General features: G+C 42.5%; 1 protein-coding gene across 2 annotated transcripts in view; it reads right to left on the bottom strand.

Annotated features, from left to right (window-relative positions):
• The window catches only part of CBX3 (chromobox 3), a 294217-nt gene that overhangs the window by 40238 nt on the left and 237975 nt on the right, over positions 1-16004 (bottom strand). The gene's annotated exons all lie outside the window — the stretch shown is intronic.

The following is a 16004-nucleotide window of genomic DNA, read 5'->3' as shown; positions in this document are numbered from 1 at the left end:
TCTTTCCGATGCAACAATTGAACACAGATTCGTTGCAACAGGTGTGGTTGGTTTTCTAAAAAAAGGGAAAGGGGCTTTTCGGGAGCATGAACACAACAGCCCATTGGCTGTTCCATTTGATTGACGACCAGGGGCGGGAAGAAGTGCAGAAAAAAATCGCTTCCTTTGTTGCGATTCCAGCGAGACCGGAAACCTGTGGGGAATGAATGAAACGCTACTGGGACTTCTATATTCCACTAAAAAATGTATGCAGAATGACAAAATTCCATTATTTAATATAGCATTTCTGCATTCGGTGAACAATTGGCAACATTGGTCCTTGTGCGGAATGGCCCTCACTGATCCTTCTCTGTGCGGCATGTGTATGGAAAGTGCATGGCTTTCCCCACCCAACTTTCCCCTTTCCTCTGGCCGGTCTTTTGCAAAACAAAACAACAAAAAAATCCCCTCAACATCCCAAGCCCTCTGCATACCTTCTACTCCCAAACCTCCAAGAAAAAAAATAAAATGCTTTTAAAGTTTTCTTTGCAATTCCACAGTCCTTGTTAAAAATTCAAGCGCAACTTCAGATGATTTAATCAAGGCTAACAACATATTAAAAGGTGTGATTGCAAGCGTGTTGAGGAAAAGCCCTCAGTGATCAAATCTCTAAGCAGCTCTAAAACTCCTGAGGCAGTTCGGCGGCTTCATAGGATCCCTGCAGGGCTTTGTCATTCCTATCATAACCAGTCTTTTAACCCCTTCCTAATGAACCATGCTGAGAAGATGTACCTATTTCTGAGCCAAAATTAGACTGCCTAAATAGTCGCAGGCCCCAGGAACATGAAACCATCAGGGACACGGCCATCCGTTCTCTGGATCACGAAATGAGGAGTGTTTTAGAGAGGGGTGGGCTGCCTGCACATGAGAAAGCTAGGCTGTATGTGTCTCCCTTTCAGAAGTACCTGACTCATGTGAGAATGAGGGAAGGAGAAAAAACAAAGCTGACCCTGTGTCTTCACCAACCTGAGACAACGATGACTCCTGAAGAAAATACTCTCACAAGGTATGTGGAACACATACCTACTCAGGGGCTCTTTGCTCCCCCCTCCCTCAGACCTACACACTGACACACACAAAATCCTTCCCTCCTATTCCCCCCTGCCCTTGCCCCCCCTTACCTCTTGCTTGCCTAGCCTCCTCCCTGGTCCCTCCCCCACCCCATCTCTCAGACACACATGGACACACAAACTCCTTCCCCCATTCTCCCTGTCCTAGTCACCCTTACCTCTCTCTTGCCTTACCTCCTCCCCGGTCCACCCTCCCTCAGACACACACACAGACTCCCTCTTCCCTCTCCCCCACCCAGATTCTTTCCTCCCACCTCCCCCCAAACTCCCTGTTCCCTCCCCCCTCCCCCCCACCTTTGCGGAAGTGCAATGGCCCAGACCCCGGGAAGGGGCGGCGCTGGCCCGGCCTACCACTGTGCATCCCCACGATTGTCCAGGCCTCTGCAGTGGTGATGAAGAAAAAACAGGCCGTGGTGACTGCATGTGGCAGATGCCTTTCCTTGGAGGCAGTTCTGCTGGAAATGAATCTCATCCGTGAATGGGGAAAGAGACAGCTAGAGGGTGTGAGGATGTTCAGTTGCCCAGAAAAGCAAACTTATGATTTCATATATTAAACAAGAAAGTACTCTCATTAAGACATCGTCGAAACTGAGGCCAAGCATACAGGTTTTCACATATATCTCAAACCCTCTGGCAGGAATCCAGCTAAAGCAGGGAGCATCAAACGGCCTTAACTGTAATGTTTGGGGTTCAAAAAAATGTTCCTAGGACTTCATAGCTAATTACATGTATCTGATTGTCAACTTGAAATGTAGCTATTAGAAAGTAGTGAATATATTAGCTATTTAGACGTAAAAATTGAGAGCACACATTTGTCATTCATAAAAGCTTCAAAGTGCAGGCACAACAAATGAATGCCAAGTAAAGGTATCTCCTGTGCAAGCACTGGGTCATGTCTGACCCTTGGGGTGATGCCCTCCAGCGTTTTCATGGCAGACTCAATACGGGGTGGTTTGCCAGTGCCTTCCCCAGTCATTACCGTTTACCCCCCAGCAAGCTGGGTACTCATTTTACCAACCTCAGAAGGATGGAAGGCTGAGTCAACCTTGAGCTGGCTGCTGGGATCGAACTCCCAGCCTCATGGGCAGAGCTTCAGACAGCATGTCTGCTGTCTTACCTCTCTGCGCTACAAGAGGCTCTTTGAATGCCAAGTATGAGACCCTTTTCCTAAAATGTCCTTTGCTAATCTATTAGAATAGCCCTCTTTAAAAACTGTTCCAATGATCTGCTTTCCAATACACATGGGGTATCAAAATCTGGAACTAAGCAGGCAGAACTAATAGATGACACTGGAACATTATATCAAAGAATGTGTCTTTAAAATGCCTAGCCAATAAATCTGCTTGACAATTTAATTGGTATAATTCATAAAATCCATGTAGTTTACTAGGGAAGAAATTAAATTAGGCTATACAAATCAGATTCGAATTGAGATTAGAATTTTCTGGGTCAATTTTGTTTCATGCAAATTGTGTTACTGATAAAACCCCTTGATTTAGAATACATTTGGGAAGGTTTCTCATCAGAAGTATATTTGTTTCACTTATAATGTCATAAAATTTCCAAACTTGATTATTGGCAGGGATTTCTAATGCCAAGAAAATATAAACACTTGTAATTGTAGCTGTTTTAGGATTGTTATGTATATATTGTATGTGGTTTTATGGATTGGGTAAATTGTTTGATGCTATGTTATTGTGAACCACCACGAGCAGGCTTGCTGGGAGCGGCGGTATACAAATCCAATGAATGAATGATGTAAAAAATAGTGCTCTGTCTATATATGAATTATACTGGTAACAAATTATTTTGTTTTACAATACATATGTTACTTGTTCTCATTGAAACACTGTGAGTTAGGCCAGCACTGTTTCTATGATACAAATAAAATATCAAAGCAGAGGCCATTTGGTAAATTTAAGAAAGTAATCTCATGCACACTTTCTTGGGAATAAGTTCCATTGTTTTGGATACAAGCCATCTTAGTGCAGTGGTTAACAGCGGTGGCTTCTAATCAGGTGAGCCCGGTTTGATTCACTGCTCCACCACATGCAGCTGGCTGGGTGACCATGGGCTAGTCACAGCCCTGACAGTGCTGTTCTCACAAAGCAGTCCTGTCAGAGCTCTCTCAGCCCCACCTACCTCACAGCGTGTCTGTTCAGGAAGAGGAAAGGGAAGGTGATTGCAAGCCACTTTGATACTCCTTCGGGTAGAGAAAAGCAGCATATAAGAACCAACTCTTCTTCAGTAATATCAGGGGTCTCTCAGCCTCATCCACCTCACAGGGCATCTGTTGTGGAGAGAGGAAAGGGAAGGCAACTGTAAGCCACTTTGAGACTCCTGGTAGAGCTGTTCTGACCGAGCAGTAATATCAGGGCTCTCTCAGCCCCATCTACCTTACAGGGTGTCTGTTGTGGGGAGAGGAAGGGAAGGAGATTGTAAGCCACTGAGACTACTTAGGGTAGTGAAAAGTGGGGTATAAAAAACAACTCTTCTATGCAGTAGTGCTACATAACTACCAATGTCTCCCCTGCTCCCACTGTTTTAATGGGAGGGGGGTGTTGATCTTAGTGTTTTTATTGTATTTATATTACTGTAAAGGCTGTTTGCCTTTTATTTGTAAGCCGCCCCAACTAAGCCGCCCCAACCCAACTTGTTGGGAGGGGTGGGTTATGTTTAATAATAAATAATAGAAATATTATCCTGTGCTTCCTGAAATCAAGCCCACATGGGTTAGTGGACTTCTGGGAACCTCACTGTGGTCAAGGTGAAGATGGGAAATCATTAAGGTGTCTCTAATGAGCGGCAAAGAAGCCTGGGATCCTATTGTGTTTGTCAACAAGCCTGGAGGGAAATGTCTTGACCCTTAAATAGAAGTTTGATGTGTGGGGATGCAGCCTAGCCTGATCTCATCAGACCTTGGGAGCTAAGCAGAGTCAGCCATGGTTAATATTTGGATAGGAGGCCACCAAGGGAGAGGAGAGCTCCTACGCAGAGAAAAACAATCTCAAACCACCTCTGCTTATCTCTTGCCTTGAAAGTCCCTGATGGGGTTGCCATAAGTCAGTCCAGACTTGACAGCCCACTTTATCTTAAAGTGTGGAAATGGGCAGCTGAAGCTTTTCATTGTAAATAACTACCGATAGATACCATCCCATTAAGTCTCTATTAAAGGGACAGAATGGGGGGGTTGTACACGCACTTGGCAACCCTAGACCCAGCCCACAGAGTTCAGTAGGACGTACTTCTGAGTAAACATACACAGGATTTAGTTGCACGGCTCAACAGAATTTCAAAATCAGATTAAAAGACAACAGACATTTTTCTGCAATAATTTTGGTATATAAGAAGTTCAGAATTCACCTCTTCCTCTAGATTGTCTGATGTCAGATCATGAATTACCAGAAGCATGGTAAAATCCAGTGTTTAGGTTTATCTGGACTGCTTCTGGTACATGTTTGTGTCAATCCTTTTCATTATTTTAAGTACTTTCTAATGAACAAGGTTTGAAAAAGTGGTCCTGGCCCACCCACTACACGTTAGTTTATGGGTAGCAAGCAGGATTCCAGGTGTGCCACATGCCAGGTAGTGGGATTCAGAGAAGCACAATTGGTGCACTGCATCTCCTATTTACCTGGCATATCTGAAGAGACAGTGCAGACCTTACGGCTACAGCTGACCAGTTTCCCTAACCAAGGTGCCTGGATGACAAACAAATTCAAGTTTAGTGAAAGAAGAATTTCATTTCTTAGCCTTGCAGAAATGCTTTCCATTGGCTGTTAGGGAAAACGCAGTTTATTATAGCATACACTTATGATATTGCCAGCCTTGCTTCAAGGTATGCAGGAGTCAAAAGTATATATATTGGCCTACCATGACTGCTCACACAGAGCAATGGCTTAAACATTGTGCATTGTGTTAGGAATTTCAGTCTAACCTTGAGATCCCAGAATTGCCCTGATTCAAGTTGGCCCATTACATTTTTTACCTCAGTGTTCCAAATACCCTGAGGTTCTGCTGCTAATAAAACAGCTGACAAGATTGTGGCCAAGATGAAAGCATTGTTTGCCTGATGTGGTATTCCTAAAGAGCTCATTTGGGACTATGTCCCATTTGTGAGGTCAGTGATGAAACAGTTTACATGGGAATGGAGTATCTCTGTCTGTGTAGTCCTTGCTGTCCCAACCTCGGGGTTGGGACCCCTTTGGGGGTCGAACAACCCATTCACAGGGTCACAGCAGGGCAAGCAGCTTGGCTGGAGGGATGCCATCTATACAACAGCCCTGTGGGGTAGATCGAGATAAAGCATTCGTCTTTCTGGAGCAGCGGAAAAGAGCGAGATCGGCATGGTGGGACAAGAGGCAGAGGTGAGCTGAGAATCCCTGGGGAAAAAAACCAATTTATATACAATCATGAACAATGGATCTTCACGCCATTGGTCAGTTTCGGTTTAATTTCTGTGAAAGAAATTAGAAACACTTGCATAATTTTATGGTTGGGGGTCACCACAACATGAGGAACTGTATTAAAGGGTCGCGGCATTAGGAAGGTTGAGAACCACTGGTTTAAATCATCAAACACATGTTCATAAAAGCTTTGGTTCAGTCCTTCATTTGGCCTTAATCGGAAACATGGCTGTTTCAGGTCTAGAGTACCCATACGCACACACACAGAGCTCCCTACAGGAAGGCTTTTATGAAGCATTCTACCAGATACATCAGCAGCTTTAACATCATCATATGCACTTCCACAGAAGTTGATGGTCCTTCAGTGGTCTACTATGACAAATGAGCCATATCCCTTCCACCTCTGTAAGAGGTGTAGAATGTGCAGCTGCAGACACGTATGGGATGGGTACTTCATTATGCACAGTGGAATTTTCCCTTTCAAGACGTTTATGGCACACATGTTTTCCCTCACTTTTACTGTGCATGTCTGATGGGTTTTCTTTGTTGTTCTGCATTGATTTTCCTCCCTTCAGTGCTCAATTCACTTTCTGGTCGCTATTTCTCCAGGTTTTCTGAGAATGCCAAGATCACGTCCAGTGTGCAGGATCAACGCAGAGAATCATAAAGAAAAAAACATGCAAATTTGTAAGGAAATTCAGGAAATTAGCATTACTATGCAACTGCACTAGGGCATCAGCAAAAATACTCCCCCTTTTTCACCAATGTAGTGGCACACAACTATAAAAGCTCTCCAGAGCTTCTGCCAGAGGCCTCCTCCCCCATAGAAATTGCAGCCGTGTGCAAAGCATGGTGGGGTTGCAGCCGACTTCACATATTGCCAATAATCACAGCCTGTAATGCCACACATACACATATTGCCAATAATCACAGCCTGTAATGCCAGCATCAGTGGGTTTTACTGTGCATTCTGTACACTCAACATGTTCCCCCATATGATGAGATTGTATGACTCTCCCATTTTTCACAGTGGCTGATAACACAATCTCCTAGTGCTGCACAAGATGGAAAACGAGGCTTTGCAGCTGCTTGTCAGTTTAAAAAAAAGTCTTGTCAATTTCAACATTGTATTTTCCTCTTTGTTTTAATTCAATACACTGACGCTAAAATGCATGCACAAAACCTGAACTACAAGGTATTAAATGGAAGGCTGATGATGGATGCTACTATGCAACTATAATAAGGCAATTGCATTGTTTTTAAAAAATAAACTTTGGTCACTCCCCCCCCCCTCTCTCTCACACACACACACATCACAAGTGATGTTCTACCCTCATTTAGAATAGTGAATTTTAAAAAATTGTAGCTGCAAAATAAATACAACAGAGGAAAAAGAGTGGAGTATGAGGCACAGAATCCGAAGTCAAGATTAAAGGCTTATTGCTCTGAAAATCTGTAATAAGATGTGTGTGCGTAATGGGCTTATGCTTGTTAGAAGGGGGAATCAAAATAATCAGAAACTCAAAACAATCAGAGACTTGCACAACTCAGCTTTCCTACTGTGCGGTAATATTGTAATGAAAATGTTTATCTAGTCATTGTTATGCTGGTGCTGTTTAGCAATTTGCTTCCACTATTGCATTACAAAAATTACATATTTCATATAATCAGGTCTGTCTCTTACTTAATCATCCTACACTACATATAAATCTTTAAAATAGACAGGTCCATAAATCACATGTATTTTCATTTGGATCTTATTCTAAGCCAGGCAGATTCTTTCTTAGAATAAATCTAATAAACCTTACTCACATCATCTCAAATTTTAAATCTTGTTCTGACTGAGGTCATAAGTGTTGAGGGCAAAACTAGCAGCCATAACAAATGTAATAGCCCACCAAATTATGTTAAAGAGCTCAAATAACATTAAAAAGAGGAAGAATTGAATTACCTTATTCAGACATGTTATGCTGAATCAAACAAATATGGGACTTAACCAGAGATCTTTAATGTGTGTACTAAATTTATCACATTCCTAACTTTAATTATGGGATTGAGCCCACCTCCCATACCATGGCAGATATGTTGCAGCAAATGTCTGAAATGGAATAACCGCCAGCATTCAGATAGAAATACCAGGGAACCCCTCCATATTAATTTTGAGAGTGCATCTTCTCATTGTTCAGACATACCAAAGTAAATGCTGACAATATATGTGCCTAGTATGTGGGGTAATGTTATGTAACAGCAAGGAGAGGGTACCTGCAGCTCTCTATGGTAAACCTGCACAATGATGTGCGGGTTATGTTACAGAGATTACGACTTAGTTGTTTTAAAATTTACAACAGGATATCCATATTAGGCACATGCCATTTGTGTAAGTTTTAATAATGTTAGCTCCCTCTCAGCCACGGAATTCACTAGGAGGCCTTGGACCATTTACTCCCTTAATTTATCTCACAGAGGGAGTGTGAAAATAAAATGACTGGGGGGAGGGGGGAGAGAACTAGGCACACCTAAGCATCCTGGAGGAAGTGTGGGATAAAAATAAGGTACATCCTGTCATTCAATAGTATTATATAAAAGCAGAATAGTAACTGTAGCAGTAAAGGAGAGCTGCTGATCTGAAAGTTAAAGATCAATTATAGATATTTCTTTTCTAGCATGGCATCTAGAGGCTGGATAATCATTCTGATGGTGTCAGTTTTTATTTGCAAATGGAATGTATCTAGCCTTCTTAAAGACAGGTACAGTAAAATGGTAATCTTTTTTAGGCCTGGGGTTTGGTGTCACTAATAAGCATGCATGAACTGGTTAAAACTCTGCCTAACCATTACAGACAAATCAGGAGAACAAAGATACTGAATTTCTCCCTGTAACACAGCAGTGAGGCATAAAGGAAAAAGGAAAAAAGTGGAAAGGCTGTTCAGTTTATATTTACAATTATTATTTGCTCTAGCAGGCATGATTAGCAACCATTTTAGTGTAAGTATCAATCTGGCTTGTCAGCTTGCATCTGGACAAGAATTTCTGAGTAGCACAATGAATTGATCTGAGATGTACATTAAAGATGTCAACATCCATTGTATAATCTATGCATGAGCCTGGTTAATTGTTAGGAAGAGGATGGTGGTCCCTCCTTTTATCTTTCTAGTGAACCTAAACTGGAACAGTATTACACTTAAAGGAGTAAATGACCAACGCATCATATATTCATGATGTCTGCCATACATCCCATGAAGGCCACCCAAATCTGCTTGCCAGCATTTCAAGCCCATTGGAAAGGCAGGCCTCAACATTCTGTCGTGGAAAGTAGCGTTCCTGGTAGCCATCATGTCGGCTCTGCACCTTCAGGCCAGACCCCAGCTGCAACCAGAAAGTGAATTCCCATTTTCACCTGAAGCAGCCTCTGGTTCTTCCGAATTTCTGAAGCGCCACTACTTGGACATGTGCAGGGTACTCCGTATCTATTTGTAACGAATGGCAGAGTTTTGACGGTCAGACGCAGCATTTGTGGCTCATAATTCACAGAACCGTGGCAAGAAAGCCTCCACATCCACTTGCTACCTGGGTCAAGAAGTGCATCATTAAGGCATACACAGCTCATGGCAAATTGGTATAGGAATCTGCATAGCAGCAGGTAACCCTCAGGTAAATCATGCTGTGTTTTGTTTTTGCCATTTATTTGGTATGTTGATAAAACTAAGCTAAGGCTAATATCAAAGCTCCAGCTGAGCGTTAAACAGCTTTTTGCAGTCTGTCCTTAACCCTTGAATACCCTATCTTTTCTCACTTGAGCAACTATCTTGTGTCCAATAATGCTAGCAGTGCTGCCATCTAATGGAAATAGCCTGAACTGCATGCAGGTCTGTTTACCTGGAGATTCTCTGCTTTTGAATAACATCCTGTGAAAAGATTCAAATGAGTAGCCGTGTTGGTCTGAAGTAGCACAATAAAATCAGAGTCCAGTAGCACCTTTAAGACCAACAAAGATTTATTCAAGGCGTGATGATGGTCAGTTCATAGTCTGACGAAGAGTGCTTGCACTCGAAAGCTCATGCCTTGAATAAATCCTGTGAAAAGTTACTAAAATCCTGAAGTCCAAATCAAATGTCTGCAAGAAAGCTGGTTCTTCCCTGTTCCTTCACATTGTAAAGTTTAATATTTAGAAGCTGCAGAAGGCCTTTGTGGCAGGCTACAAACCTTAAAATATTATACAAAGCACATAAAATCCAATTTAGGATTTAAAAAAATAACATGACAGTATAGATTCAGTGCATTTCTATTCTTTGATTTCAGTGTGGTAGCATTCATGTAGCCATTCACACGTAGCAAATCCATGCCACTTTCTGAGACCTTTATTTTCCCCGTCACTTCCTGCCCACAACACTTGGAAGGCTTTTCCTTAGAGATAGATCAAGATGAGTAGCTATGTGAATCTGTCTGTTGCAGTACAAAAGAGCTAGAGTCCAACGGCCGGGAGAAGGCTGGAGGGGGGGGGGCGCACAGCCTTCTCCCGGCCGCTGAAGCGGCCTCGCTGCGTCGCAGACGCGGTGAGGCCGCTCCAACGTCCGGGAGAAGGCTGAAGATCCCTGGCGCTGGGTGGGGCACTGCCTTCTCCTGGCCGCTGGAGCTGCCAGGAGAAGCATAACCATGGCTGCTGCTGGTTGGGGCCCCCGCGGCTCTAGCACCCGCTGTATTAAAACTACAGCAGGCTTTATTTCTAGTTAAATACAAAACAGCAAAATACTAAATAGCTCTTGTGGGCCGCTGCTCACTTCTTCAGATACTGAATCTATATTTACAGTATTTGCTGGCGTATAAGACTACTTTCCCCCCCTGAAAAACATGCCTCCAAGTGGGCGGGGTCATCCTATACACCGGGTGCACTTCATTTGGGACGGGAGGAAGGATGACCCGGGAAACTACAGACCAGTGAGTCTGACCTCTGTTGTGGGGACGATAATGGAGCAGATATTAAAGGGAGTGATCTGCAAACATCTGGAGGACAATTTGGTGATCCAAGGAAGTCAGCACGGATTTGTCTCCAACAGGTCTTGCCAGACCAACCTGGTTTCCTTTTTTTGACCAAGTAACAGGTTTGCTGGATTGTGGAAATTCGGTTGATGTCATTTACTTGGATTTTAGTAAAGCTTTTGACAAGGTTCCCCATGATGTTCTGATGGATAAGTTGAAGGACTGCAATCTGGATTTTCAGATAGTCAGGTGGATAGGGCATTGGTTAGAGAACCGTACTCAAAGAGTTGTTGTCAATGGTGTTTCATCAGACTGGAGAGAGGTGAGTAGCGGGGTACCTCAGGGCTTGGTACATTTTAACGTATTTATTAATGATCTAGATGAGGGGGTGGAGGGACTACTCATCAAGTTTGCAGATGACACCAAATTGGGAGGACTGGCAAATACTCCGGAAGATAGAGACAGAGTTCAACAAGATCTGAACACAATGGAAAAATGGGCAAATGAGAACATGATGCAATTTAATAAAGATAAGTGTAAAGTTCTGCATCTGGGTCAGAAAAATGAAAAGCATGCCTACTGGATGGGGGATACGCTTCTAGGTAACACTGTGTGTGAACGAGACCTTGGAGTACTTGTGGATTGTAAATTAAACGTGAGCAGGCAGTGTGATGCAGCGGTAAAAAAGGCAAATGCCATTTTGGGCTGTATCAACAGGGGCATCACATCAAAATCACAAGATGTCATAGTCCCATTGTATACGGCACTGGTCAGACCACACCTGGAGTACTGTGTGCAGTTCTGGAGGCCTCACTTCAAGAAGGACGTAGATAAAATTGAAAGGGTACAGAGGAGAGTGACAAAGATGATCTGGGGCCAAGGGACCAAGCCCTATGAAGACAGGTTGAGAAACTTGGGAATGTTCCTGGAGAAAAGGAGGTTGAGAGGGGACATGATAGCCCTTTTTAAGTATTTGAAAGGTTGTCACTTGGAGGAGGGTAGGATGCTGTTTCTGTTGGCTGCAGAGGAGAGGACACGCAGTAATGGGTTTAAACTTCAAGTACAACGATATAGGCTAGATATCAGGAAAACATTTTTCACAGTCAGAGTAGTTCAGCAATGGAATAGGCTGCCTAAGGAGGTGGTGAGCTCCCCCTCACTGGCAGTCTTCAAGCAAAGGTTGGATACACACTTTTCTTGGATGCTTTAGGATGCTTAGGGCTAAGCCTGCGTTGAGCAGGGGGTTGGACTAGATGGCCTGTATGGCCCCTTCCAACTCTATGATTCTATGATTCTATGACATAGCTGCCCATAGTGGCCCATAGTACTGTAATGTAATGTAACAAACTCTATATTTTGAGTGGAAATGTTGGGGGGGTCGTCTTATACGCCCAGTCGTCTTATATGCCGGCAAATACGGTAGGTTTCCTGTCTCATTATCAATGCTCTACCCAAAGGAGTCTCAAAGCAACTTACAGTCGCCTTCCCTTTCCTCTCCCTACAAGAGATACCCTGTGAGGTAGGTGAGGCTGAGAGAGTCCTGGTATTACTGCTCAGTCAGAACAGCTTGGTCAGAACAGCTACTACCCTCTGCTTATCACATCTAGTCCAATCATGCCTGTTATAGTTAGTCACTTGCCATTGTCATTTGCCATCTAAAATCAAGCCTCTCCCCAAGGTACAAGTACAGATGGACTCATATTCTGGCTGTATCTGATGAAGTGAGCAGTGACCCATGAAAGCTCATACCCTGCCACAAATTCTGTTAGTATTTAAGGTACTAAAGGACCCTTGAGCTTTTCCTCAACTGTCTTCAGTTGCTGTAAAAAAAAAAAAATGTGTTGGATTGAGTCACATCTGCTTTCTCTAAACCAGTCCAGCATTTTAGTAAAAAAGTAAATATATTGAATACTTTTGTTAAAAGCGATATTTGTTTTACTGCTTTGAGACAATTAAATACATCATATTTTAGCATACAAAATGTTGTGCAATTTGGCATATTTATGAAATACAAAACAAAAAATGTCTTACAGTTTATCATTTAAAAGAGCAATCTCAGTATTTTCTGTTCAAAAGTCCAACCAAATGGAGATTTTCTTATTTTCTCCATCTTCCCACAACCCACACTGATTGTTTTGTGCTTGTTGCACTCCATGTGTCCCCCTTATTTTTATTTTTTTATTTTCTACTTTATTTGCTACTATATTACTGCTGACTCTCCAGAGCTGATCTTGTATCAAAATAAAACTTTGAACTTGCCTATAACTTCACTATCAAACTGCTTTACAGAAATCTTCACCTTCAGCTTAAACAAACACTGAGTATGGGGAACAAACCTGCCAAACAGGATTTGGGAATTACACGGCAACAATAGTCTCTTAGTGTGAATCTGTGCTTCACTTATATTTATTTCTCAATATACAGGAATGGATGTTATGAAATAACCTTCACATTTATGGTACTGTTCTTTTCTAAATTTGTATACATAGCAAAGCATGGGCTATACTGTTTAACTCTCATATAATCATGTTACTCCTACTAACATGGACAATAAATTTATATTTGTATCAGAGATTTGTTTTGCACATTATGTAGAACATATAACAACTAGGGGAAGGGCTGTGGCTGGGTGCTAGAGCATCTGCTTGGTATGCAGAGGATCCCAGGTTCAATCCCTGGCATCTCCAGCTGAAAGGATCTGGTTATCGATGATGCAAAAGACATAAAACCCCAGAGAACCACTGTCAGTCTGAGTAGACAATACTGATTTTGATGGGCCAATGCCTGATTCAGTATAAGGTAGCTTCATGTGCAGAACTAATGTATGAGCAGAATTATTTGTAGGGTCACAGTCTGTATGACAGCTTTAGAACTTCTGGTTTTAAGAATGTGCCTAAAGGCTCTGATTTAGGGACATTCAATTGGGACTTCTCTTTAAATATTTCAGGACACAGGTCAGTTTAATCTTCAAAATTACCCCTTGTCAGTTCACATGACTGAGATTCTGGGGAAATCTGGATACAAGTGTGGAATTTTCCCAGTAATACTTCCTGAGCTAGTATATCTACAGTCTGAACTTCCCCAAATTATCCTCATGAGCCTGTCCAGCAAAGCATTTTGTGCTCCCCTTGACAAGGGTCAACGTGTGGTATGTGAAGGGCCTTCAGTCTACAGATGTATGCAGTTAGTGCCTGGCCATAGCTGGTCCTGTTATCATTCCAAGGCCAGCTCTTGGCTTTGGCTAATTGTTGATGTGAAAAACCTGGGAGTTGTGTTGGGAGGGTGCCTGATTGGTCCTGGTTGACTACCTAAATATCTTGGGTCAAAAAGTTAAATCTGGGCCTAGGTATAGAGAAGAGATGCTAGCTTGGATTCCACATGCCCATCTTCTATGAAACTGTGAAGAATCATAGGAGATTTTGCATAAGGACTTGCTTTTTACATAAAACTAAAGGTAGAGCCACCTGATTTAAAATGAGTAATTATCAGGCTGTAAGCTAGTATTTTGTTTTGTGTTGTCTGTCTCGTGAGTTCTGTGTTGTATTAAAAGCCATATCTAATCCTTTTTCTAAATTCCTATAGTAAGCGCTATATAATTTTAATAAAGTTTTTCTTTTATTCGCACACAGTACCTGGGGACCCATATGTCCAGGGAGGCTTGATCCTTCACAGAGTCAAAGTAACATAGATATATAACTTTGCTTATAACAAACCATTGAATAAGAACAGTTTTTAGGATTGTTATTGAAGTATTTAAAAATCTAACAGCATATTGCACAAAATTATTTTAAGCATAATTAACTGAAAAACAGTTTCACAGCCATACTCTTATAACAGGTTTTGAAATGGGGTAAAATATCAATAGTCAGTGCTGTTGCATCATGAAAAGTATTAGGAGGCTTAATAAAAAAATAAATCTGGGAATCCATAGAAACTATTAGATTGTCATAATGCTGCAGCAATATGTCAATTACATAATTGTTTTTTAAAGCCTGAAAAAAGGTCACAGTGGTAGAGGTGAGGAATTGTGGTTAATGTCACATGCACGTGCATCTCCAGGTTAATGTCACATGCACAGTTGTCTCTAATAAGCTTTGCATTTGTCTGATATTCCAACCAGAATAATTTTAGTTTTACCCCTATTTACCTTGTAACCTGAATGTGCACCAAATCTTTATCTTTAAACAGCCCGTGGCGCCACGGGCGCCACGGACTAAATAATTCGTTAAGCCCCCTTGAGGTGGGCTTTGTCCGTGATGAGGAAGGGTCCGGGTTGGACCCTTCATCACGACAGACAATCGGAGGGACCAATCGGCAGGCGCAAAGCGCCTGCCGATTGGTCCCTCTGATTCCCAGCCTGAGCAACTGCGAGCCGCGCACAGCGCGGCTCGCAGTTGCTCCCGGCCAGACGCCTGAGGGAGCCTGCCTGCCTGCTGCCTACAAAAGCCTGCTGCCGCCGCCACCGACGACGACGCCGACCAGCCCGCCGCCGGTGAGTCCTAGCGCCCGCTGCATTTCCCTGTAGCGGGCTTGCTTACTAGTTCTTTAATAAATCAAACAGCATTGTAATGGAAATCGTAGGATTAGTTAATACACACACAACATCATCTGCATAGATTTCTAGCTTAAATTCTTCTCTGTCTTTTAACCCAGAGAGCTTATCAGTTGCTCGAATCCTGGCTGCTAGCATTTCTAATACTAGATTAAACAAAGTTCAAAAGAGAATATGGCAGTGGCTGCTCCTTGGCCTCAAGCACGGGTGGCTGATGATCCAGAGATCTAGTCCCCACGGATCAGAATAGGCTCCCCAGGGTATAAAAAAGTCCCCAGGGAGAGAAAGTAAGCGGGGCTAGCGCTCCCCACCTACCTCTGGCTCTCGCAGCTATTATTAGCCCCCGCCCAGATCAGGAGCTCAATGTAAACTGAGCTTATTGAGCAGCCATCTTCCCCGCCCCCTGTAGTTTGTTATATTTTGTTGGGACACCTATGATGAGTTGATGGACATGCTATCAAGAATGGATATTTGTATGATAGTATGAAAATTTGTTAATAAAATATATGTTGATTCCGAATTGTGTTCTTTCTCAGTTTAAGAACTTAAAAGATCTGTAAAGATATTAAGTTTGGTTACTGTTTTTTAAAGAGTGATCAAGAGCTGGACATGTATTCTGCACATCAAATATTGACATAAGACTTTGTATCTGGAAAGCACGTCAACTCATTTAAACAAACAAAAACTTCCACCTGAATTAACCTGAATAATGATCCCCTACCTTGACTCAGCCTGTCTGGTAACATGGGCTCATGCAACGATTACTTCGAGGTTAAACTACTATGATGTACTTTACATGGCTCTCTCAGAAATTCCATTTGGTTCAGCACATGGCAGCCCTATTACTAGCTGGTGCTAGGCAAAACCTCTGTGTGACTTATGTTCCACAGTCACTCCATTGGCTACCAGGCAGTTACCAGGCACAAGATACATTATCATTAACAAAGCCCTTCATAACTT

This window comes from Paroedura picta, chromosome 11 (assembly GCF_049243985.1).
Source record: "Paroedura picta isolate Pp20150507F chromosome 11, Ppicta_v3.0, whole genome shotgun sequence".
NCBI classification, from domain to species: domain Eukaryota; kingdom Metazoa; phylum Chordata; class Lepidosauria; order Squamata; family Gekkonidae; genus Paroedura; species Paroedura picta.
Note: the sequence above shows the minus strand (reverse complement) of the source record. Positions and strands in the feature narration are given on the sequence as shown.